The 27,628-nt window shown below is 38.1% G+C and overlaps 1 protein-coding gene and 1 pseudogene across 8 annotated transcripts in view; one reads left to right on the top strand and one right to left on the bottom strand.

The window, feature by feature from the left end:
- The window catches only part of TANC2 (tetratricopeptide repeat, ankyrin repeat and coiled-coil containing 2), a 375,400-nt gene that overhangs the window by 189,246 nt on the left and 158,526 nt on the right, over positions 1-27,628 (bottom strand). Inside the window, exon 1 of one of the 8 annotated variants that reach the window (XM_047706887.1) lies at positions 18,728-18,746. The exons of the other annotated variants lie outside the window; for them this stretch is intronic. The gene's annotated coding sequence lies outside the window, so the exon portion shown is untranslated. Of the gene's footprint in view, positions 1-18,727; positions 18,747-27,628 lie in introns of those variants that run through there. 8 annotated transcript variants of the gene reach the window in all.
- Positions 12,739-13,304, top strand: LOC125087035 (small nuclear ribonucleoprotein Sm D1-like; annotated as a pseudogene).

The following is a 27,628-nucleotide window of genomic DNA, read 5'->3' on the forward strand; positions in this document are numbered from 1 at the left end:
TAGAGAGGTTAAGATATCAGGGCTTGGGGCGCCTGGGTGGCTCAGTGGGTTAAGCCGCTGCCTTAGGCTCAGGTCATGATCCCAGGTCCTGGGTTCGAGCCCCACATCGGGCTTTCTGCTCAGCAGGGAGCCTGCTTCCTCCTCTCTCTCTGCCTGCCTCTCTGCTTACTTGTGATTTCTCTCTGACAAATAAATAAATAAAATCTTTAAAAAAAAAAAAGATATCAGGGCTAAATGCTTCACTTGTACTTTCTTACTCAGAACTTCTAGTTGTGAGGTGGAAAGTTTATATGGAGACAACATATTACTGAAAACTAATATAATTATAATCTAATTACTTTCTATGTAAACAAAAACAGAGCCATCAGTATACATTTTAGGGGTTATCATAATCATTTGGTAGTATTAAGATATATCATTTCCTGAAAATGTAAATTTGATGCTAAATGAAGTTTTCACACATAAAGAGTGATACTTTTAAAATGAGAATTGTTGGGGCACCTGGGTGGCTCAGCGGGTTAAAGCCTCTGCCTTCGGCTCAGGTCATGATCCCAGAGTCCTGGGATCTAGCCCCACATTGGGCTTTCTGCTCCACAGGGAGTCTGCTTCCTCCTTTCTCTCTGCCTGCTTCTCTGCCTACTTGAGATCTCTGTCTGTCAAATAAATAAATAAAATCTTAGAAAAAGAAAATGAGAATTGTTTTGTTAGAAAACTGAATGCAACTATTTGTAAACCAACCATAAGATACATGAGAGAGCTGTTCCACTCAGTTCAGTAAAATGTTACTGTGTTCTGCCATGTGCAGCGCTCAGTGTTAGATGGTTCACGGATTCAAGCAGGATTAGGACAGTTCGTGGCCTGAAGGAACTCAGGGATGGAGATGAGACAGAGTAAGAACAGCCATGATATAAAGCAGAGAAAGCTAAGTGCCACAAAACGATACGAAGCACGAGTCACAGGGTGTAAAGAAGAGAAAAATCTACTTCAGAGTACCTCCCAACTCAGTAAAAAGTTTAATAACCATTCATTTTCTATTAAAATCAAAATTACAAGGTTATTTCTAAATGCTAAATTTGGAGAGAATCGCTAAGTTTTTCTAGTTTACTTTTTTTTAAGTTTCAAAGCAGGGGCGCATGGGTGGCTCAGTCGTTAAGCGTCTGCCTTCAGCTTGGGTCATGATCACAGTGTCCTGGGATTGAGCCACGCATGGAGTAGTTCCCTGCTTGGCGGGACGCCTGCTTCTCCCTCTCCCACTCCCCCTGCTTGTGTTCCCTCTCTCGCTGTGTCTCTCTCTGTTAAATAATAAAAAAAAAATTTAAAAAAAAAGGTTTTTTTTTGTTTTTTTTTTTTAAGATTTTTATTTATTTATTTGACAGAGAGAGATCACAAGCAGGCAGAGAGGCAGGTAGAGAGAGGAGGAAGCAGGCTCCCCACTGAGCAGAGAGCCCGATGCAGGGCTCGATCCCAGGACCCTGAGATCATGACCTGAGCCGAAGGCAGCGGCTTAACCCACTGAGCCACCCAGGCGCCCCCCCAAAAAAAAAAAGTTTTAAAGCAGAGTTTTATGGTTATAACATTTAAAATGCTACTGGGGAAATAGTGTTTGTTTTTAAAAAGTTGAAAAAGAGCAAACTAAAATTAAAAGCAAGCAGAAAAAGGAAACAATAAAGATTATAGCAGAAAGAAAGAAAATAGTAATTAAAAATAGAGAATAATATTGAAATCAAAAATCTTTGAAAAGATGAACAAAATTGAAAACACATTAAACTAGACTGATCAAGGAAAATAGCAAAGACACAAATTATCAAAATTAGAAATGAAAGAAGGGATATCACCATCAACGCAACAGAAATGAAAAGGATTATAATGGAATGTTATGAACAACTTTATGCCAATAAATTAGACAGCTTAGATAAACAAATTCCTGGAAAGACACAAATGATCAAAACTGACTCATAAAGAAATAGAAAATCTGAATAGATAGGTAACACGTAAGGAAACAATTAACGTCTTCCCATAAAGAAAAGCCATGTCCCAGATGGTATCACTAGTGAATGTTACCAACTATTTAAGAAGAAATAGAACTCCTCTGTAAACTCTATCAGGAAATTAGGGAAGAAGGTGGGACAGGAACAAGTGACCTAGAAAAACAGATTACTTTGGGTACATGTGACTAGATTTTATATCAGTGGTCTATAAGAAATATGTAGTATTTATTTGATTTGTGAATTTATTCTTAGTTTTATTATTTAAGTATCATACTGCTTTGTTTTAAAAATAAATACACCATTGTAAATTTTATCAAATAAAAAAGTTTAAAAACCAAGTTTCCGAACATTACATTAATTGATGATAGTTTTCTTTAAAAAATTCTTAAGTTTGCTCTGATCTTATTTGGTAATTCAAAACAGAATTAAGTACACAAAAATTTTTTATGGAAGAGCATTTTATTGTAGAGAAATATGCTTAAGCTTTGTTTTAGAAAGATCAGTCTCTTTTGTGAAATTAAAGTTAGTGAAACTAACTTCTTGTCAAAGCTAGATTCTAATGCTAGGTATATAGCTCTAAAAATATATCTTACTACTCTCAAAAAAGCTACCCTACAACCAATAACAGCTAACTTTTTTTTTTTTTTTTTTTTTTGAGAGAGAGCATGCACATGATTGCGGGGTGAGGGGGACAGAAGGAGAGGGAGACTCTTCAGCCAACTCTGCACTGAGTGTAGAGCCAACATGGGACTTGATCTCAGGACCCTGACTGAGATCACGACCTGAGCCAAAATCAAAAGTCAGTCACTTAACCAACTGACCCACCCAGGGGCCTTGTTCACATCTGTATAACAGTTTATTTTATACTTTTATTTACACTTCATAATTTTTCCATGAGGAACATATTAACCTTGTTGCAGAAGGGAAAACAGAATCACAAGATCTCTTACCCAAGATCATAGTATTTAAATGGTAGATTATAAAACCATATCCGGGGCTTTCAATTTAGAATACTATATTGTTTGATCAACAATATTGTTCTTCAAGGTATGGAATTCATTTAACAAGAGATAACTTTGGAGACGTGTCTTGAAAGACGTTGCTATGGCTGATGCTGAAGAGTTCATCATCATCAGCCGATGTCGAGTTCATCATTGTTAGCCATCAGGGAAATTCAAATCAAAACCACACTGAAATACCACCTTATACCAGCTAGAGTGGCAAAAATTGACAAGGCTAAAAACAACAAGTGTTGGAGAGGTTGTGGAGAAAGGGGAACCCTCTTACACTGTTGGTAGGAATGCAAGTTGGTGCAGCCACTTCAGAAAACAGTGTGGAGGTTCCTCAAAAAATTAAAAATAGAGCTACCCTGTGACCCAGCAATTGCACTACTGGATATTTACCTCAAAGATACAGATGTAGTTAAAAGAAGGGGCACATGCACCCCAATGTTTATAGCAGCAATGTCCACAATAGCCGAACTGTGGAAAGAGCAAAGATGTCCTTCAATAGACAAATGGATAAAGAAGATGTGGTCCATATATACAACAGAATATTACTCAGCCATCAGAAAAGATGAATACCCAACTTTTGCATCAACATGGATGGGACTAGAGGAGATTATGCTAAGTTAAGTTAAGCAGAGAAAGTCAATTATCATACGTTTCACTTATTTGTGGAACATAAGGAATAGCACAGAGGACATTAGGAGAAGGAAGGGAAAATGAAGGGGAGGAAATTGGAGGTGGAGAGGAACCATGAAAAACTATGGACTCCGAGAAACAAACTGAGGGTTTTAGAGGGGAGGGGGTGGGGGGATGGGTGAGCCTGGTGATGGGTATTAAAAAGGGCATGTATTGCATGGAGCACTGGGTGTTATACACAAACAATGAATCAAGAAAACTACATAAAAAACTAATAATGTACTGTATGGTGACTAACATAACATAATAATAAAAAAAAACAAGAGGGACACCTGGGTGGCTTAGTGGGTTAAGCCTCTGCCTTCGGCTCAGGTCATGATCTCAGGGTCCTGGGATTGAGCCCTGCATAGGGCTCTCTGCTCAGTAAGGAGCCTGCTTCCCCCCCTCTCTCTGCCTGCCTCTCTGCCTACTTGTGAACTGTGTCAAATAGATAAATAAAATCTTAAAAAAAAAAAAAACAAGAGATGATTTTTTTTAAATTTTATTTTTTATAAACATATTTTTATCCCCAGGGGTACAGGTCTGCGAATCGCCAGGTTTACGCACTTCACAGCACTCACCATAGCACATACCCTCCCCAATATCCATAACCCCACCCTCCCTCTCCCAACTCCCCTCCCCCGATCAACCCTCAGTTTGTTTTGTGAGATTAAGAGTCACTTATGGTTTCTCTCCCTCCCAATCCCATCTTGTTTCATTTATTCTTCTCCTACCCCCTCGACCCCCCATGTTGCATCTCCTCTCCCTCATATCAGGGAGATCATATGATAGTTGTCTTTCTCTGATTGACTTATTTCGCTAAGCATGATACCCTCTAGTTCCATCCACGTCGTCACAAATGGCAAGATTTCATTTCTTTTGATGGCTGCATAGTATTCCATTGTGTATATATACCACATCTTCTTTATCCATTTGTCTGTTGATGGACATCTAGATTCTTTACATAGTTTGGCTATTGTAGACATTGCTGCTATAAACATTCGGGTGCAAGTGCCCCTTCGGATCACTACGTTTGTATCTTTAGGGTAAATACCCAGCAGTGCAATTGCTGGGTCATAGGGTAGTTCTATTTTCAACATTTTGAGGAACCTCCATGCTGTTTTCCAGAGTGGTTGCACCAGCTTGCATTCCCACCAACAGTGTAGGAGGGTTCCCCTTTCTCCGCATCCTCGCCAGCATCTGTCATTTCCTGACTTGTTAATTTTAGCCATTCTGACTGGTGTGAGGTGATATCTCATTGTGGTTTTGATTTGTATTTCCCTGATGCCGAGTGATGTGGAGCACTTTTTCATGTGTCTGTTGGCCATCTGGATGTCTTCCTTGCAGAAATGTCTGTTCATGTCCTCTGCCCATTTCTTGATTGGATTATTTGTTCTTTGGGTGTTGAGTTTGCTAAGTTCTTTATAGATTTTGGACACTAGCCCTTTATCTGATATGTCATTTGCAAATATCTTCTCCCATTCTGTCAGTTGTCTTTTGGTTTTGTTCACTGTTTCCTTTGCTGTGCAAAAGCTTTTGATCTTGATAAAATCCCAATAGTTCATTTTTGCCCTTGCTTCCCTTGCCTTTGGCAATGTTCCTAGGAAGATGTTGCTGCGGCTGAGGTCGAAGAGGTTGCTGCCTGTGTTCTCCTCAAGGATTTTGATGGATTCCTTTCTCACATTGAGATCCTTCATCCATTTTGAGTCTATTTTCGTGTGTGGTATAAGGAAATGATCCAATTTCATTTTTCTGCATGTGGCCGTCCAATTTTCCCAACACCATTTATTGAAGAGGCTGTCTTTTTTCCATTGGACATTCTTTCCTGCTTTGTCGAAGATGAGTTGACCATAGAGTTGAGGGTCTATTTCTGGGCTCTCTATTCTGTTCCATTGATCTATGTGTCTGTTTTTGTGCCAGTACCATGCTGTCTTGATGATGACAGCTTTGTAATAGAGCTTGAAGTCCGGAATTGTGATGCCACCAACTTTGGCTTTCTTTTTCAATATTCCTTTGGCTATTCGAGGTCTTTTCTGGTTCCATATAAATTTTAGGATTATTTGTTCCATTTCTTTGAAAAAAATGCATGGCACTTTGATAGGAATTGCATTAAATGTGTAGATTGCTTTAGGTAGCATAGACATTTTCACAATATTTATTCTTCCAATCCAGGAGCATGGAACATTTTTCCATTTCTTTGTGTCTTCCTCAATTTCTTTCATGAGTACTTTATAGTTTTCTGTGTATAGATTCTTAGTCTCTTTGGTTAGGTTTATTCCTAGGTATCTTATAGTTTGGGGTGCAATTATAAATGGGATGGACTCCTTAATTTCTCTTTCTTCTGTCTTGTTGTTGGTGTAGAGAAATGCAACTGATTTCTGTGCATTGATTTTATATCCTGACACTTTACGGAATTCCTGTACAAGTTCTAGCAGTTTTGGAGTGGAGTCTTTTGGGTTTTCCACATATAGTATCATATCATCTGCAAAGAGTGATAGTTTGACTTCTTCTTTGCCGATTTGGATGCCTTTAATTTCCTTTTGTTGTCTGATTGCTGAGGCTAGGACTTCTAGTACTATGTTGAATAGCAGTGGTGATAACGGACATCCCTGCCATGTTCCTGACCTTAGCGGAAAAGCTTTCAGTTTTTCTCCATTGAGAATGATATTTGCGGTGGGTTTTTCATAGATGGCTTTGATAATAATGAGGTATGTGCCTTATATCCCTACACTTTGAAGAGTTTTGATCAGGAAGGGATGCTGTACTTTGTCAAATGCGTTTTCAGCATCTATTGAGAGTATCATATGATTCTTGTTCTTTCTTTTATTAATGTGTTGTATCACACTGATTGATTTGTGAATGTTGAACCAACCTTGCAACCCTGGAATAAATCCCACTTGGTCGTGGTGAATAATCCTTTTAATGTACTGTTGAATCCTATTGGCTAGTATTTTGGCGAGAATTTTTGCATCTGTGTTCATCAAGGATATTGGTCTGTAGTTCTCTTTTTTGATGGGATCCTTGTCTGGTTTTGGGATCAAGGTGATGCTGGCCTCATAAAATGAGTTTGGAAGTTTTCCTTCTATTTCTATTTTTTGGAACAGTTTCAGGAGAATAGGAATTAGTTCTTCTTTAAATGTTTGGTAGAATTCCCCCGGGAAGCCATCTGGCCCTGGGCTTTTGTTTGTTTGGAGATTTTTGATGACTGTTTCAATCTCCTTACTGGTTATGGGTCTGTTCAGGCTTTCCATTTCTTCCTGGTTCAGTTGTGGTAGTTTATATGTCTCTAGGAATGCATCCATTTCTTCTAGATTGTCAAATTTGTTGGCGTAGAGTTGCTCATAGTATGTTCTTATAATTGTCTGTATTTCTTTGGTGTTCGTTGTGATCTCTCCTCTTTCATTCATGATTTTATTTATTTGGGTCCTTTCTCTTTTTGATAAGTCTGGCCAGGGGTTTATCAATCTTATTAATTCTTTCAAAGAACCAGCTCCTAGTTTCGTTGATTTGTTCTATTGTTTTTTTGGTTTCTATTTCATTGATTTCTGCTCTGATCTTTATGATTTCTCTTCTCCTGCTGGGTTTAGGGTTTCTTTCTTGTTCTTTCTCCAGCTCCTTTAGGTGTAGGGTTAGGTTGTGTACCTGAGACCTTTCTTGTTTCTTGAGAAAGGCTTGTACCGCTATATATTTTCCTCTCAGGACTGCCTTTGTTGTGTCCCACAGATTCTGAACCGTTGTGTTTTCATTATCATTTGTTTCCATAAATTTTTTCAATCCTTCTTTAATTTCCTGGTTGACCCATTCATTCTTTAGAAGGATGCTGTTTAGTCTCCATGTATTTGGGTTCTTTCCAAATTTCCTCTTGTGATTGAGTTCTAGCTTTAGAGTATTGTGGTCTGAAAATATGCAGGGAATGATCCCAATCTTTTGATACCGGTTGAGACTTGATTTAGGACCAAGAATGTGATCTATTCTGGAGAATGTTCCATGTGCACTAGAGAAGAATGTGTATTCTGTTGCTTTGGGATGAAATGTTCTGAATAGATCTGTGATGTCCATCTGGTCCAGTGTGTCATTTAAGGCCTTTATTTCCTTGTTGATCTTTTGCTTGGATGATCTGTCCATTTCAGTGAGGGGAGTGTTAAAATCCCCTACTATTATTGTATTCTTGTCGATGTGTTTCTTTGATTTTGTTATTAATTGGTTTATATAGTTGGCTGCTCCCACGTTAGGGGCATAGATATTTAAAATTGTTAGATCTTCTTGTTGGACAGTTCCTTTGAGTATGATATAGTGTCCTTCCTCATCTCTTATTATAGTCTTTGGCTTAAAATCTAATTGATCTGATATAAGGATTGCCACTCCTGCTTTCTTCTGATGTCCATTAGCATGGTAAATTCTTTTCCACCCCCTCACTTTAAACCTGGAGGTGTCTTCGGGTTTAAGATGAGTTTCTTGTAGGCAACATATAGATGGGTTTTGTTTTTTTTATCCATTCGGATACCCTGTGTCTTTTGATTGGGGCATTTAGCCCATTAACATTCAGGGTAAGTATTGAGAGATATGAATTTAGTGCCATTGTATTGCCTGTAAGGTGCCTGTTATTGTATATTGTCTCTGTTTCTTTCTGATCTACTACTTTTAGGGTCTCTCTTTGCTTAGAGGACCCCTTTCAATATTTCCTGTAGAGCTGGTTTGGTATTTGCAAATTCTTTCAGTTTTTGTTTGTCCTGGAAGCTTTTAATCTCTCCTATTTTCAATGATAGCCTAGCTGGATATAGTATTCTTGGCTGCATGTTTTTCTCATTTAGTACTCTGAATATATCATGCCAGCTCTTTCTGGCCTGCCAGGTCTCTGTGGATAAGTCTGCTGCCAATCTAATATTTTTACCATTGTACGTTACAGACTTCTTTTCCCAGGCTGCTTTCAGGATCTTCTCTTTGTCACTAAGACTTGTCAATTTTACTATTAGGTGACGGGGTGTGGACCTATTCTTATTGATATTGAGGGGGGTTCTCTGAACCTCCTGGATTTTGATGCTTGTTCCCTTTGCCATATTGGGGAAATTCTCTCCAATAATTCTCTCCAACACACCTTCTGCTCCCCTCTCTGTTTCCTCTTCTTCTGGAATCCCAATTATTCTAATGTTGTTTCGTCTTATGGTGTCACTTATCTCTCGAATTCTCCCCTCGTGGTCCAGTAGCTGTTTGTCCCTCTTTTGCTCAGCTTCTTTATTCTCTGTCATTTGGTCTTCTATATCGCTAATTCTTTCTTCTGCCTCATTTATCCTAGCAGTGAGAGCCTCCATTTTTTATTGCACCTCATTAATAGCTTTTTTGATTTCAACGTGGTTAGATTTTAGTTCTTTTATTTCTCCAGAAAGGGCTTTTATATCTCCCGAGAGGGTTGCTTTAATATCTTCCATGCCTTTTTCAAGCCCGGCTAGAACCTTGAGAATCATCATTCTGAACTCTATATCTGACATATTACCAATGTCTGTATTGATTAGGTCCCTAGCCTTTGGTACTGCTTCTTGTTCTTTTTTTTTGTTGTGAATTTTTCCGCCTTGTCATTTTGTCCAGATAAGAGCATATGAAGGAGCAAGTAAAATACTAAAAGGGTGGCAACAACCCCAGGAAAATATGCTTTAGCCAAATCAGAAGAGATCCCAAATTGTGAGGGGGGAGAAAGGGGATAAAAAGGGGTTCAGAAAGAAAAAAAAAAAAAGAAACTATTAAAAAAAGAAAGCCGATAAAAAATATAAAACGGAAAAAAATATATATATATTAGATAAACTATTTTAAAAACGTTAAAAAGGAAAACGGTAAAAGTTAAAAAAATTTAGCAGAAGAAGAGAAAAAAAAATTGAAAAAGGAAAAAAAATTAAATTAACTGCAAGGCTAAAGAATCATGGGGAGAAAGCCATGAGTTCCGTGCTTTGCTTTCTTCTCCTCTGGAATTCCGCCGCTCTCCTTGGTATTGAAACTGCACTCCTTGGTAGGTGAACTTGGTCCTGGCTGGGTTTCTCGTTGATCTTCTGGGGGAGGGGCCTGTTGTAGTGATTCTCAAGCGTCTTTGCCCCGGGCGGAGTTGCACCGCCCTTACCCCGGGGCCGGGCTGAGCAATCCGCTTGGGTTTGCTGGGTTTGCTTTCGGGAGCTTTTGTTCCCTGAGTGCTTTCCGAAGAGTCCGGAGGGCGGGAATGAAGATGGCGGCCTCCCGGTCTCCGGCCCGGAGGAGCCGAGAGCCCGGGGCCCCACTCCTCAGTGCGCCCTCAGAGAACAGCGCCCAATGACTCCCGTCACCCTGGCCTCCAGCCGCGCTCCGAGCCGACCGAGCCTGTGACCGGTTCAAGGTAACCCCGAGCTTAGTTCTTACTCCTCGGCTCTGTCTCTGTAGCCGGTAAGCTCTGCGACACTCAGACACCCCCGATCCTTCTGTGACCCTGTGGGACCTGAGGCCGCGCTGACCCCGCCTGGGCTTCACCCCGGTTAAGCCTCTGGAACGATGTCCCTCAGCGGAACAGACTTTTAAAAGTCCCGATTTTGTGCACCGTTGCTCCGCCGCTCGCCAGGAGCCGGCCCCTCCCCCCACGGTCTATCTTCCAGTCGCTTTGGATTCACTTCTCCGCCAGTCCTACCTTTCAGATAGTGGTTGATTTTCTGTTTCTAGAATTGCTGTTCTTCTTCTCTTCAATCTCCCGTTGGATTTGTAGGTGTTTGCAATCTTTAGATAAGCTATTTAGCTGATCTCCCGCTACCTGAAGTAGTCTCAGCCTGCTACTTCTCCACCATCTTGACTCCTCCAACAAGAGATGATTTTAAATGATTTATAAAACTGGCAGTAAATAGCACTGAATTACGTAATATGGTGGGCTGTACTAATGCCTACCAACATCCTAGCCTCCATTCCTTTCTAGGCACAAGGGTGACTACAATTGCCAGCTCCCATGAAGTTTAGGAAGGATTATGTGACTGGTTCGGACTTATGAAATGAGAACACAGGTGCATAGGCCCTGCATGATTTTATAGTCTGTCTCCTCCTATGACACAAAAATCAGAGAAGTCTCATGTTGAGACGGTACAGATACAAGACTGAAACAGCCTGAATTGCTGTGCTACTGTACAAAGAACAGCTGCCCTGGAGAGTTGCCCAGGCTTGTTGGGTAAACTAGAAATAGACCTTCTTTGTGTTAAACCACTGAGATTTGTGAAGTTGTTGTCATGACAGCATTGTCTAGCTTATTCTAAATGAAATGGCTACAGTGTTATTCTTTTTTCAATTATGTTTCCATCTTTCAGAATAGGTCCAGAAGAAAATTTTAATATGCTAATACTAGCTAATCCTTCTTTTTTAAAAAGAGGGAAAAGATTTTGATGTCAGTGCCATTTGAAAGTAAAGTATTTAGCTAGAATTAACATTCTGGATAATTATACAATTACAATATGTGATACTGTCTTTCTGGTTTGATTAGTAATATATAATTTCTTTTAAAGTAAATTTATTTAAATAAAAGCATGAAATTCAAAGAAAATACTAGGTTAAAAAGTACGGTTATAAGCAGGAATGGCAAAAATCATGAAGGAACTATGCCAATGAAGGAAATTTGAGAAAACGTGCACTGCACTAAACTGTATCTCAAATGGGTGACTTAATTTTATTTTCTATTTTTTATCCATTCCAAGTTAAGATGGGAGCAAAATATTAGGCAACTGCATTTGAACTGGTATCCAATGTGAAGGAATAGAACTGATTAAATACTTTGAGATAATAAGAACAATCTACTCTAGTCATAATTGAGATATTGGTTAGTACTAAAGATAATAATTGAGACTCAGGAGGTAACAGGTATAAATGGTGAAAATAAATTAAGCTTTAAAAAAAAGACTTCTCATATAAATAGACTTAAGGTCATTTGCGCAATCTAGTCATTTGATTAAGTAATCAGAGCAGTCTCCTCCTAACACTTTTTTTTTTTTTTTGGACATCTTTTCAGGAGGACCAATCCATTTCTATACACTTATAAGAGCTACTGATACATAGTCAGAGGTCAAAAGCGGGGAAAGAGGATCTCCTCAGCCGCCACTAAGGTGTTCCATCTTCCTGAGGAAGCTAGGCTGAGCTGCGGTAAGGCCCTCACTTCGTCAACTAGCACCAAGCCCAGCAGTGCCCAGTCCATCATTTGCCCACACCATGGCCTCTATATTGAAGCTCACCTGCATCTACGTGGCCCTCCCCCAGCAAGACAATGAGGTTAGGGCAAGAGACAGTAATAAGATCAATGCCTTCATTAAAGCAGTCAGTGTAGGTGCACCTGGGTGGCTCAGTGGGGTAAGCCTCTGCCTTGGGCTCAGGTCATGATCCCAGGGTCCTGGGATCGAGCCCCGCAGCGGGCTCTCTGCTCAGCAGGGAGCCTGCTCCCCCCGCACCCCGCCCTGCCTCTCTGCCTACTTGTGATCTCTCTCTGTCAAATAAATAAATAAAATCTTTAAAAAAAAAAAAAGCAGCCAATGTAAATGTTGAACTTTCTGGCCAGGTTAATTTACCAAGTCTGTAGCCGACATCAACATTAGGATCCTCACCTGCACCAACAGGGGGTCCTGTCCCCTCCACCACTGCTCCCCAGCTGAGGAGAGGAGAAGTGGAAGCAAAGAAACAAGAATCTGAGGAGTGTGATGATGACACGGGCTTTGGTCTTTCTGACTAAACTTCTTTTGTAACATATTCAATAAAAAGCTGAATTCAAAAAAGAAAAAAAAGTGGGGAAAGGAGCACAGAGTGAATCGGTTATCATATAGCACCCCCTCTGAGGAAACTACGTGTAGGGTATTGTGGCATCCTTAAACAAGTGCAATGTGTCAACACAGAAAAGTTTTCGTTGCTCTCTTAAATTGAGAGTAAACCATGAGGTCGTTCTTAGATGTGATGGGTGATCAGTGCGTTCTAACACTCATAGATTCGACATTGTGCTACCACACTTAGAAAAAGGTAAAGGGGGTCTCATCGTGCTCACACACTAAACTTGGCACTGAAAGAAAAATCTTAAAAAAAAATTGCCCCTGGTAGGCGTTTCCGGCCATTCATACTCCTAGTCTTTCGGACCTCGGTAGTCGGGTTTTGTGCACGATCCCACCGAAACGGTGACGGTGCCGCTAGGATGAAGCTCGTAAGATTTTTGATGAAATTGAGTCACGAAACTGTAACCATCGAATTAAAGAATGGAACACAGGTCCATGGAACAATCACAGGTGTAGATGTCAGCATGAATACCCATCTTAAAGCTGTGAAAATGACTTTGAAGAATAGAGAACCAGTACAGCTGGAAACACTGAGTATTCGAGGAAATAACATTTGATATTTTATCCTACCAGACAGTTTACCTCTGGATACACTACTTGTGGATGTTGAACCAAAGGTGAAATCTAAGAAAAGGGAAGCTGTTGCAGGAAGAGGACGAGGCCGAGGAAGAGGAAGAGGACGTGGTCGGGGTAGAGGAAGAGGGGGTCCTAGGCGATAATGTCTCTCAAGATTACTATTTCAAAGTGATACATGATTGGGGATATTTTTTGTACAGGTTTTGTTTGTTTATATCAGTTTTTAATAAACATAAATGTAGGACCAAAAAAAAAAAAAATTGCCCCTGATTATTAAGAAAGAGAAAAGGAAAGGTAGGTAAGATGGAGAAGAGGAGAAAGTAGTTGAGTTCAGGGAAGTGGAAGAATGGATGCAGACTGACAGGGAGATGGAGACAGGGTATGGGGGAGGTATGGGAGTAAGAGGTTAAAGCAGCTCTTCCAGCAGCTCAAGCAGAACCAGGGCCCACACCCGAGCCCAAAGGAAGAGAGCAGTGTTTGCACCTGGACAAACTGGTGTACACAACAGACACAATGAGAAAGACTGAAGTCTCTCAACTCACTTAGGCGTTTGTAAAAATCATTGTCCTCTTCCACAGAAACATCACTGCAGTTACAGCACAATCATGTTTCTTCCTTGCACTAGGGTAGGCCAATAAATAAAACAACCCTAAAATCTCAGAGGCTGAACACAACAGAAGAGAGTTCTCACTCAGTATGGGTGTTCAGCAGGCAGCTTCTCATCCTAAGATAGAGTTGTTCTCTTGTGGGTTCTCCACATCAAGCTAAAGACCTAGGAGGGGGGAGAGGGGAGGGGTAGGGAAGATGCATATGTGACCTTTTTATAGCCTAGCTGGAATCTGTATACATTATTTCTATTCGTATTGTTCAAAATTCAGTCACGTGACACACTTATCTCCATGAAAGGCTGGAATATGTAGTTTGCCTAAGTCCCAATCCCAAGGAGGAAAGGGAATAAATTTTGGTGAACACATAGCATTCTTTGCTATATCTTACATAATAGCTTGACAATTCATAAAAGATGCAGAACTAATGAACCAAGAAGCAAATTCTGTATAAATTTAACTCTCTTTCTTTTAAATGGGCTGAACATATATCATCAAAAACTACCTTAATCTGTATTTTTTCATTCAAATATAATGCTTTGGATTACAGTGCCTACAATACTGTCTGGCATATGGCAGCTGGTTAATAACTGCTAAATGAATAGTATGCAGTAGAAAATCAAAGCAAAGACAAGCATTACAAATAAAACAGATGATTCCAATAAAACAAATGATTTTAAAAAGTGAGCTTTAAAAAGCACTCATGGATATTATAAATGTTAATCACAGTATAAATCACCTGAGAGACTCAGACTTTCATAAAACAAACATTGTATTAATCATCATCATTATAATCAGACTATAATCATTTAATTTCTAGCTTTAATGACTAGATTATTTTCCATAAGAAATATCCAACAAAATATGCTGAGAGTATAGTTGAGTTAGAAGGGAAAGACTAGAAGACTTTGGCTATAAAGTCTGAGGCTGTGCCCAAGCTCTTCCACACTCAGGGATATTTGAAGGATGCATTAACAAAGGAAGTCAACATCCTTTTTATTCTTAACTTTCAACAGGAAGGCTAAGCAGCTGCTTTCTGACCCAAGGCATATAAGTCACTGGTGGATCAGTCTAATCCTTTTGAGCCTTAAAAGGTTTGTTTAGGCAGGTCTGGAGTAACTTTTTACTCTAAGGCTAGTTTAGCCTCACTACCAAAGTGTGTCCTTTCTTGGATCTCTACAGAATGTTGCAGGTTTAAAACAAGATTTCTCTACATTCTGGCTGCTCAGAATGAAAAAAAAAAAATTCCCATTCCTATGGGAACTCTAGGAATTGTTGTTTATAGCTCCCTGGTATTCTTTCTCCAGCCTCATTGGGTCTCACCTCATCTATATGCAACTTAGTATTAAGTTAAAGATTCAAAAGGACCCTTCTGCAGAATTCTGTAGTTCTGTTTCTGAAAGCCTCCTATTCCTCAGTACTCTGTAAATTTCAGTTGCCGTGACTTCCCCAATTTTTGATCTATTTCCTCAATTCAGTAAGATTATCTTTGAGTTCTCCACCATCAAGAGAATACCCTTAGGCAAAAAGCCAGGGTTCGCCTGGTTTCCTCCCCCATCCTCTCTCTCAGGGATCACATTACCATGCTGTTAACTGTTCAATGTCTAAAAACAGTTGTTTCTAGTGGGAGGGCAAGTCCAGTACTGGTTTTTCACCATCAAAGTGGGACAAAGTTAAATGAACTATTTCTGTTTATCCATATATTTTTGGAGGTATAAATTCTCTATTTGTCCTTCATTCATTCTGTGCTTAAGGTTTAAGAAAACAGGTGATTCTAAGCTGTATCCAAGGTAATCAAGAGTAAGTCTGATCTAATTTCTATGTTCATACAATTATGTTGTCTTATACAAAAGGCTATACTAGACACTTTGAAATACAGATAGACCATATGAGCAATAAATAGAGACAACATGATGCTCCAAAGAAAGTTACTCCAAAAATGATTGCCAACAACTTTTAGGACATTCCTACAAGACATTACTTCAATACAATTTTGAATAATTTAAATAGAAATCTCAATTCAAAAAGAAACTGGGATTTAAATCTTTGTTTACATGTTATTACAAATAAAAAGGCAAATTATTATAGCTTACAACTCGTTGAAAATGTTATCTATTTCAGTGTATGACAAAAGTCATGGTATAGGAGATAAAATAAGGCAGTGTATATGTCAATTACCTATTTTAATAGCTTTGCATATACAAAAGACTTTTAAATAAGCCAACACAATACTCAAAAGCCAATGATATTAGATTTCATTTCCGTACATCTGAAGAAGCATTAAGTTTCTGATAACATAAAAAAGAGTTCCAAATTTCAAAATTTTAGTTATGTTGGTTTATGTGTGATTATTGGTATACCGACATATGGAATTCTATATATGTATCAGGTTAACTTCTGAATTTTAGCAATGAAATATAACTATATTTAAATTTAAAATATTATAGAAAAATGTTTCATCATAGGAAGATTGGAAAGTACAAGAAGCAAATAATGCAACTAAAAATAATCAGAGTCCTACCTTTGTTAAAATTCCAAAGCATTATGACCCTTTGGATCATTTTATTTTATGTACAATATTAATGCCAACAAAAGCAGTTAAAAATGACTAATGACTTCTCCCTTTGCTTTAAAAAAAAAAAGATTTATTTATTTGAGAGAGAGAGAGGGAGACAGTGTGCAAGCAGGCAGAGAGGCAGTGGGAGAGGAAGAGAGAGAATCTCAAGCAGACTCCTCCACTAAGCAGGGAGCCTGATACAGGGCTCCATCTCAGGACCCTGAGGTCACGACCTGAGCAAAAAATCAAGAGCTGGATCCTCAACCGACTGAACTCCTCAGGCGCACTGACTTCTCTTTTAAATACTTAGACCCTAAAAGTGGTAACTGAACTCAATGAGCAACATTTTATATGAAGGGAGATCATGTGATGCCCTAGAACAGTTGTTCCACTAATATGAACTTGAATATTAGTCACAGTTTTTTCCTTGTTAAATGACTCTCACCTCCTCAAAATGTAAAATGTAACTTAAAATATAACATATTTATATATACAATTTATGCCATAATACAGAGTAGACATGTGGTATGACTGTAAGGTATGAGGTGAGATGTACTTGTAAATGTTCTAAAAATTCATGAATATGCTACCACTTCTAAATTAGAGGGGGAAAAAAGTATCTTCTTTAGCACCTTTAAGACAGAAATATTACATCTATAATTCATATCCTCTCATCTACATTTATGAGAAAGTAGGGGGAAAGAAACAGTAGGATAAAGAACACAGTGATTGAAAGAAAGGGCTTTCAAGTGAGACTTGTATCATACTGCCCGTTATGTGGTCTTCAACAAATTATCCAACTTTTCCAAGCCTGGAGTCTGCATCTTTAAGATGTGGGACACAATCTCTCTTTCTCAGAATTGTTATGAGGATTACATTTTAAGAGCAATACAGGTAAGGCTAAAAAAGAAGGTATTAACATTTATTATCCTTTGGAAATAGTAAGCTGAAGCATAATGTGCTACTCAAGGCCAGAGACTGAACTATCCCTGGAACGGGAACTAAAATATGGATCTTAGATTCGTGGATCAACCACAGTGCACACAATAGATGCTTTGTATATCTCTAAACTAAGTGGCCTAAGTAATCACAATAATATATTATTTAACCTCTCAAGGATATTATAAAGATTTAAATGAACTCATCTTTGTAAAGCAATTAGCATAGTGCTTTGTACATAAAATGTGCTCCCTATTAGATGTTGTTGTCATTATTAGTATATGATGATGATGGTGACGATGTGATAGGTAAGGCAAGGATGTGGAAATGTACAAAGTAAATTTCAAGATGCTGATCAGAATGTTTGGAATCTAGAGGGGATGATTTATGATGTCAGATTGCAAGAAGCGATCTACTCACACTCTCTTCTTCAGTTCTGTCTCCCTATCTCCTTGCACCCAAAAGGACAGCTGTTGTTTAATGGATGAAGTTTCTCTCTTTAGTGGAATATGTATTATACCATGAGAACTAGTATAGCTCCTCTTGTATATATGGTGAGGAAAGGTAACATAATTTGGAGAAGAGGTTTTATAATATGAGAAAACTAGTGATAGTTTCTTTCTGAATGCTTTACAAACTATTATTTAAAAGTATGCTATAGAGGGGCACCTGGGTGGCTCAGTCAGTTAAGCATCTGACTCTAGATTTCAGCTGAGGTCTCAATCTTAAGGTCATGAGTTTAAGTCCTGAATTGGGTTCCACGTTGAATGTGCAGCTTACATTAAATCAATCAATCAACCAACCAATGTATGTATGTATGTTATAAGTAATTGGATATGGGATTCTGGCATTATAAATTTTAAGAATAAATTCCATTATCCCCGATTATTTTTGTCTAAATCATCAAAGCCTACCAGATTATAAACTCTTTGAGGGCAAGGACTGTAGAATAATCATCTCAGAATAGTGTTTTAAGAATGATATATAATGCTGTTTTCCATTTTGTACCAGTTCTCAATAATGGCTGAAAACATGCTGACTATGTACAATAACATAAAATTCCTTGGAAAAAAAGGGTTTTACATACACTTAAGAATTGATAGGAAAAATAAACTTGGACAGTAAGCATGTAAATAATGGTTAGCTGTCATTTAATGATAATTCCAAATGGATTTCTCCAAGGCAGACCCAAAAGGCTAGGGCTAACAAAGAAAAAGTTAACAATTAGGCAAGGAAATCAAAACCCTTTTTTTTCTTTTTCAAAACTTTAAAAAAGTATACTGAAAAAGATTCTAGGCAGTCAATGTGGGAGGCAGAAAACTGCTAAGATCTGCATGAACATTAACATTGTGCCAGACTGTAATGAAATTCTACAAGGGTAGATTTAAAACAAATTAAGTCTTTGTCCCATGAGCAAAAATGACTACTGAGACATTTTCAGAGATTAAGTGTGAAGGACCAATAACTTTTGGCTTGTTTTTGGAATGTGCAGTTGCTACTAATCTTATAATAAAGAACTCACAACAGAGAACACTTCCCTGCCCACTAACCATGGGTAAAGAATCAGCAGCATTCCTCTAACCTTAGAATATCTCTCAGCAACTCCCAGTCTCTAACAGGATAAGTTGATTTTCATCTCTCAGAAACCTTGGGATCATCTGACTGGACAGGAATAGGGATGAATATAAGATGATGATTAACTCCTGACAAGAACATGTTATGGAAAGATGAGTTGCCTACTCACAAGTTAAGTAAATCATGAAAAAAGAGGGCTAATGGGAGGAACAGAATTATTGTTCTATTGTTCTATTTTGAGTTAGGGATAAAAGCAGAAATTTTTATTCTGACGTTCCTTAAGTACACAAAAGAAACAAATGGTTTGCTTTACTCTCCTTGGTTGTATGTTAATAAAAGGGTGGTCTATAAATATGCATAAGTAGACACTGACTTAAGCTTAGAAGTCTTTTTTTTTTTCCTTAGGGTTTTTATAAGTCTCCTCCCACTCCTGGTTTTTAAACTAATAAAACATATTGTTCTATTCACCACATTACTTCTTTGAGATTAAAAAAAAAATCTGACAGCTAGATGGAGGCAGAAGCAGTGGTGCTTATTACAAGAAAGAGGAACAGGAGCCAAAAAGTAAATCTCAAACTGAAGAGTTCATAAATTTTCCATATGATTTCCCTCATTTTAATAATGTACCTTACTGGATGTATGGAAAAGAGAAAACAGATATACATGTGAGTATGGAACAATAAGTGGTAAGGAAAAGAACAATGAAGTCATTTTTTATAAAACTGGGTCCTAAAGCTAAATGTCAGCTCCCCAATGCATAAATATTTCTATAATTAGAAACAACCTGAGAAACTTTTAATATTATGAAAGGCAAAAATCTCAAAATCCTATCAGAAGGGTTCTGCTTCTCTACAGCCAATTAAGTTTCTACTAGATGGAGCCCCTTACAGATTAACTTTAAACTCTGGACCCTGGACATTAAACATAATAGATTCTGGAAGAGAGCTAACAATTGGGGGGGCGGGGGAAGAACAGATCATTAGGCGTTTCTCCTTTTTAAATTTATTTTTATTTTTTGGCTTCTGAGCTAAAAATAAACCACACTACAGCATAGGGTCACTGAAACTCCAAGACAAAACATATATTTCTTCTACTCTGAAGTATCAAAAGACAGAGCTTATAGCTATAAGTCACTGAAAAGTTACAGGGAAGAGGATTTCCAGAAAAGAGAGAGAGAGCTATAGTAGTTAGCCAAAATTCTGTGTATAAACTCTGCTCAGACCTCTGGCTGATTGCTGAACCATGCAGTGCACGCAGCAGACGGGCTACGTCTAATACAGCTGAACTGAATTAAACTGATGCTCTAAACACAGAGTTTTCCATTAAATCAAACCAAGTTAATTGCTTGCTAAAAGAAAACTGGTAATGCTCTTTGAAGGAATATAACAAAATACAGAGTATCTACAAAATGAAATGTTTAGGATACAAAATTACTCATCACATGAAGAACCAGGAAAATATGACCCATCATCAAGAGAAAAGATGGAGACTAACACTGCAACACTCTAGATATTATAATCAGCACATATGAAATTTAAAGCAGCTATTATAACTATTTTCAGAGAGGTAAAGAAATACATTTTCTTAATTTAAAAAAAGGCAAGAAAATCTCATCAGAGAAAGAGAAACTAAAAAAGAACCAAATGCAAATTCTAGAACTGAAAAACATAATAGCTAAGATAAAAAGTCACTGAATGGGTTTAAATATCACAATTTAAATGATATTATATAGTATGTTATATATATGTATGTACACACATACACACATAAATAATATATAGTAAATTGAAAAGTTCAAAATGACAGAGGAGTCAGTGAATTTGAAGACAAAAGAATGAAAATTATACAATTTGAAGACCACAGAGAACAAGTATTAAAAACAAAACACAAAACAAAAAAATACCTCAGGACCTGTGAGATGATATCCCAATTCTAACATGTATGTAATTAGATGCTGAGAAGAAGAGAAAATGAGGCAGATAAAATATTTCAGGAAATATTGGCTAAATATCTCATGTCTGTAAAAGACATAAATTTTCATAATCAAGGAGTCCAGGATAAATATGAACAGAAATACACTAGGCTCATCATAGTCAAATGGCTTAAAAAAAAAAAAAAAAGAGAGAGAGAGAGAGAGAATTTTGAAAGCAGCCAGAGAAAAACAAGATTATTACAGACAAGGGTCAATACAACAATTTGAATGACATCTAACTTCTCATCTAGTTTCTCATAGAAACTATGGCAGCCAAAACAAAATAAAGTAACATCCCTAAAGAGCTGAGAGTGAGGGGATTTGGAAAAAAATCAACACATTAGTCTATATCCAGTGAAAATATACATCAAAAATGGAGGCAAAATAAAACATTTAATTTATTTATTTATGGGGGTGGGGAGAGAGAGCAAGCATGTGAGCGGGAGTTGGGGGCAGGGGCAGAGGGAGAAGGAGAAGCAGGCTCTCTACTGAGCAAGGAGCCCGATATGGGGCTTGGTCCCAGGAACCTGGGATCAGGACCTGAGCTAAAGGCAGACACTCAACCAACTGAGCCACACAGGCATCCCCAAATAAGACATTTTAGACAACAAAAAACTTAGAGAATATGTCAGAGCAGATGCATACTGTGAAATGTTAAAGGTTACTGAGTGAAGAAAAATGATACCACATGGAAATATAAGTGTTCAGAAAATAATGAAGAGCATTAGAAATGGTAAAAATCTGAGTAAATGCAAAAGACTGTTCTTTTACCCTTAATTTCTTTCCAATACATTTCACACATTCTCATGGGAATTAAAATGTACACAGACATGAGACACATGACAGCGATAGCATGAAGGGTGACAGAAGGTACAAATAGATCTGTACAGTTCCAAATGTTCTACATTTTACATCAAGTGTGGTAGCAAAATAAAAATATTTTCAGATGTGTAAGAACTCATAAATTGAATTCTTACACATCACTTCTTGAGAGGTTGCTTGAAGGAATGGTGCAGCAAAAGAGTGAATAAACCAAGAAAGAGAAATATTTGGGATCCAGAAGATGGGATAATCAATCAAGAAAGCAAAACAGTGGGAACGCCTGGGGGGCTTAGTCATTAAGCATTAAGCATCTGCCTTCAGCTCAGGTCATGATCTCAGATTTCTGGGATCGAATCCCACTTTGGACTCCCCTCTCAGCGGGAAGCCTGCTTCTCCCTCTTCCATTCCCCCTGCTTGTGTTCCCTCTCTCGTTGTCTCTCTCTCTCTGTCAAATAAATACATAAAATCTTAAAAAAAAAAAAAAAGAAAAAAGAAAGAAAAACAGCTAAGATACAGGAGTATAGTAGAAACTTAAGTGTAGACAGTAACCAATCCAGTTGGGTAGAGGAGTTTGGAAGATACTCAGAAGGTTTCTGGTGAAAAGTAAAAAAAGATCTGTTATCTTATATGGTGAAGAGTTTGAAAAATATTGGCAGTACAATAAAGAAACATAATTAGAAACCACAGGAAAGGGCGCCTGGGTGGCTCAGTGGGTTAAGCCGCTGCCTTCGGCTCAGGTCATGATCTCAGAGTCCTGGGATCGAGCCCCGCATCGGGCTCTCTGCTCAGCAGGGAGCCTGTTTCCTCCTCTTTCTCTGCCTGCCTCTCTGCCTGCTTGTGATCTCTCTGTCAAATAAATAAATAAAATCTTTAATAAAAAAAAAAAAAGAAACCACAGGAAAAGATGTAGTCATACTATATGACCTGTCCCTGCAGGTAACAATATTTACATGATCAGAACAACATTTATATTGATTTTCAAGTTCTAAAATTAATCTAGAGATAAAGCACAAATGACTTAATTTTGATTATAGAGCAGAATGTAAACATGATCAGCCTTTGGACCATAAATTACAGATGACAGAATTTAGGAAGTGGGAAGAGGGAAGGGAAGGGCAAGGGTGCTAACATCTTCTTACAAAGTGGAAATCAAGAAATAGTGTCTTATACCTAATGGAACAAGAAATATAGAAATAAAATATAAATCATTTACAGCCATAACCAATAAAACAAAAACCAGTGACATAATTATGCTGGGAGGAAAGGTACGAGCATTGCAAATAAGCTTACTATTTCATTAGATGTTTTAAAGCTGATTGATCAAGAAATGCCAGCAGAAGCATTTTAATTAAAGATGCGGACATAACTACCAATAAAAATAGCCGAAAGCCTTTAAGTGATTGTCCCCTTGGGGAGTAGAATTAGAAATGAGAAAAGGTAAGGCTAGGGACAGTAGCTTTTCATTTTAAGCCTTTCTGTACACTTTCATTTTTTCTTTTAAGATTTATTTATTTATTTGAGAGAGAGAGTATGTGCTGACAGGGAGGTTGGGGAGAGGGAGAGGAAGAATCTTAAGCAGACTCCACACGGAGCACAGAACCCAATGTGGGGCTGGATCTCAGGACCCTGAGATCATGACCTGAGCTGAAACCAAGTTGAACACCTAACCAACTGTGCCACCCAGGTGCTCCCACTTTGATTAAAAAAAAAAAAAATCATGTGTATTACACTTTCATTAAAACACACACACATAAAACTGTAGAAAACAAATGTTTCTCCCTTAAAAAAAAATTGAAAACATTAAGTATTTATTAGGTAACTTTAACATGCAAAACATTATAATAAGCATCAAAATTTGCTTTTCTCTTCCTCAATACCTAGTCTTCTACAGGATCTGTACAGAACTGTCAACAGGACAGCCGGATTTACTGGTTAATAACTGGGAGCTCATAAGAGAGTTCTGAGTTCCTGACATCAGCATATAGATATTTTCAAGTCATAGGAATGTATTAGATCACCTAGAAAAAGGAATGGTAGGCAGGCCTCCTAATAGCACATTCTTTTCAAGTAACTAGACTTTTCATGACTTATGGTTAGGTCTAGCCCCAGAGTCTTATTCATGCATATTTTGTCCCTATCCTATTTGGCTGAAGAGAATGGTTCACGATGGGTTATTTTTCCAAACTACTACAAAGAACAGTCTCCCAAATCTCCCTCCTATGCAATAAGATATTGTAACTTAGATTCTGACATTCTGAATGATTCCAAACAGATGAATTTTATATATATTCATTACAACACAACTAGTTTCTCTTCAAATTATCATGTATTTTATTTTTTCCTTTCCTCTAACTAGCAAACTTCTGAAGTTTCTTATTTATGAATTGATGTAAACTTACATATATTTCTATAATACTTTCACAGCATTCAAAAGTTATCTTGAAGGGCCTCCAAGAACCCATTTCCCTTATTTCCCATTAATGTAAAATATGAAATTAAATCTGTAATTTGGAATGCTTGGTAATTTATTTAAAGAGGGACAAATGTTTCTATTTCTAAGATATTCTGGTGGGGGCGCCTGGGTGGCTCAGTGGGTTAAGCCGCTGCCTTCGGCTCAGGTCATGATCTCAGGGTCCTGGGATCGAGTCCCACATCGGGCTCTCTGCTCGACAGGGAGCCTGCTTCCCTCTCTCTCTCTCTCTCTCTCCGCCTGCCTGCCTCTCTGTCTACTTGTGATCTCTCTCTGTCAAAATAAATAATAAATAAAATCTTTAAAAAAAAAAAGACCTTTGGACTGGCTCCATTCTATCTAGAATATTCATTTAAAAAAAAAAAAAGAAAAAGAATTTATTGACCAAGTTTATTACATAACCATGTTATGTGGAATTACATAATTAATATATAACATAGTCACTGATGTATACCACCCCAAAATTTGAAGGATAAATATCTAAGGATCCTTTCTATATCATAAGTCATGTGGCTTGTGAGTCAAATCTGGCCATCCACCTTTTTATGACCCATGAGCTAAGACTGGCTTTTAAACTTTTAAAAAGTTACATTTTAAGTGATTATATAAATACCTATCAATATTCTTGATTTTACCTGTTAGCCAACAAAGCCTAAATTATCTGTTTAAGAAAAAGTTTGCAATCTCTGTAATAGTCAGCGTAGTTTGAGTGTAACTGTTAACAAAAAGCATTACCAGAAAGTTGTCACTTTTATCTTAGTCTCAACAGGTAATAGAACTTTTATTTTTTTATTTTTATGTTTTTTAAAGATTTTATTTATTCATTTGACAGACATAGTTCACAAGTAGGCAGAGAGGCAGGCAGAGAGACAGGAAGGGAAGCAGGCTCCCTGATGAGATCATGAACCAAGCGGAAGGCAGAGGCTTTAATCCACTGAACCACCCCGGCGCCCCCAGGTAATAGAACTTTTAAGATTTTTTTTTTTTTTATTTGACAGAGAGAGATCACAAGTAGACAAAGAGGCAGGCAGAGAGAGAGAGAGAGAGGGAAGCAGGCTCCCTGCCGAGCAGAGAGCCCGATGCGGGACTCGATCCCAGGACCCTGAGATCATGACCCGAGCCGAAGGCAGTGGCTCAACCCACTGAGCCACCCAGGCGCCCCGGTAATAGAACTTTTAAAGAGCAAGTTATAGTAACATTTTCATAGTACCATCTGTATTACCAAGAGTACTAAAATAGGGTAAGTATCCACTTAAAAAGTATGTTAATCTCTGGATAACACTGAGAAAAATATGTAGGGTACAGAAAGAATGGAAAAGATAGAAATATAAACAATGTCACTTTTCCAACACCTTTGCCTTTTTTAAGCTTCTAATATTTGGTTCCCTTCCTTTCTCTGACACAAGAAAGAATAAAATCAGCTACAGTGATAACGGGCCATCCTGAGGCATTCACCAAGAAAGAAATGCCAAACCTTCAGCTTTAAGAGGCTTACTGGAGTCTAATAAATGGCAGTGGTAATGTCACCTAAGTCTCTACTACTCCTGTGGAAAAACTGGTATGTCTCTGTTTCTTTTCTCTGGGAAATCTGGCCAATCCACTTATTCCCCAGCAATTCTAAAGTAAAGCAGGCTCAAGTAATTAAGAGCTTCACAGTTCTTCCTTATAAGGCAAGTCCACCTTATAGCCAACTTGATGTGTAATCATAGCCAAAGAGTAGTTTGTTGTCCCCAAAACTTTATCTTCAGGCTATTCAACTATAAGGAGAATAGCCAGGCAGCCTAACACATGTAGAATAGGCATTTCATTCTAGATATAATAAAAAGGTACCTATTGCCTGCAAAGGAGAGTTCCCCTTCCAATTGTTCTCAAAAGCAAGTAGTGTGTAATTCTATTTGAAACAGTCTGGTGAAAAATACCTTCCTAAGAAGCTACATCATCTCAATAAGTAAATTGCAAACTTTAGCATGCATCAGAATCACTTGGACTGGTGGACTCCATCCTCAGAGTTTCTGATACAGTAGCTTGGTGCGGGGGCCGAGAATCTACGCTTCCAAAAAGTTTCCAGGTGATGCTGGTGATGCCAGTTCACAGACCACATTCTAAACTCACCAATCTAGATGATCTCCAGTTTAAAAGCTATGAAATAATGTCATACAAAAAGTCTTGAAAGTAAGTGGTTTACATTTGATTTGAACATCCATTAATACTGGGTATTTGTATCAGTCACATGATGAAAACCAATTCACATACAAATCCACACAATTGATGTAAACAGAAAAAAAAATGAAATTTTGCTTGAAACAGTAATGATGATGTGATATTTGGTAAGAGGTATACATTTAATCCCCCCCTTCCCTTTTCTCATGGGGTGGAGAAGGGAGTGGTCAGCAAGAAAAACCAAAATATATAACCAGTCAACAAATGATCCTGATATTTGCCTTTTCTCCGACAGCTTTTATGTTATGTATCCTCCACCATTATAGCCACAGACTCTCCACTAAAAAAAAAAAGCACAGTGGAGAATCAGTCTTCTATTCCTACTGTTATCACACAGCATATTCCAAAGCAGTTTGACTAGAGCCATTGTCTTTTAAATAAATTCTATTTAGCCACAATTCTTGAAAAACCTTTCCTGGGTTTTAAAATTCTACTCAGTATTTTGTGTCTTCTGATCTATTCAATGTTCCTCAGTTTTAACCTCCTGAAGCTTAATCTTCATCGATGGTGTCTGAATCTTTAAAAATTTGCTACATTCATTTTCCCACTACTTTGAAGGAATAAAAAGTTAATGTTTTATTTTTAGATTCCCAAAAAATAAACTGATTTAGTAATTGTTTCTAGATTTTAGTGGTGTTTGTGCATATCAATGTAAGCTGCAGAGAAGTATGTATATCATAAGAAGTTCTGAATTTAGTGTTTTAATATAATTTCAACTGTACTAAATCAGAGCTTCAAATTCTCAGGGAAGCCTCCTGGCAGAAAAAAACTATTTTGCTCTTAAAAAGATATGTAGACCTGAGACAAGGCAGAGACTTTGATCCACTGAGCCACCCAGGCGCCCCAAGGTGCAGAGATTCCTTAATAAAAATCTGTAAAGACAGAAGAGGAGGAAGAAGAAGGAGAAGGAGAAGGAGAAGGGCCCCTGATAATTCAAGTCAAACACTAAGCTACTTGCCTAGAAGAAGCCCTTAACCCACCACAACCTTTGCCCCCTTCCCCAGCCGGGGGAGGGGCTCAGACTAATTTACTCATCTGTATTCTTTTTTTTTTTTTTTTAAATATTTTACTTAGTTATTTGACACACACACACACACAGAGAGAGAGAGAGAGAGAGAGAGATCACAAATAGGCAGAGAGGCAGGCGGGGGGCGGGGGGAGCAGGCTCCCTGCTGAGCGGAGAGCCCGATGTGGGGCTCGATCCCAGGACCCTGGGATCATGACCTGAGCCGAAGGCAGAGGCTTAACCCACTGACCCACCCAGGCGCCCCTCATCTGTATTCTTGGATGGCCACCGATGCCAGGTCGATTTGAGAGAGAATGAGACTATTGGGTTAGACTGTACTATTACTATTCCTTAAAGAGTATTGGGGATAAAATCAATGATGCCATGTGGTACCAAACCATGTAGAGAAATATCCAAG

The sequence above is a fragment of the Lutra lutra genome, chromosome 16, assembly GCF_902655055.1.
Source record: "Lutra lutra chromosome 16, mLutLut1.2, whole genome shotgun sequence".
Taxonomy (NCBI): Eukaryota; Metazoa; Chordata; class Mammalia; order Carnivora; family Mustelidae; genus Lutra; species Lutra lutra.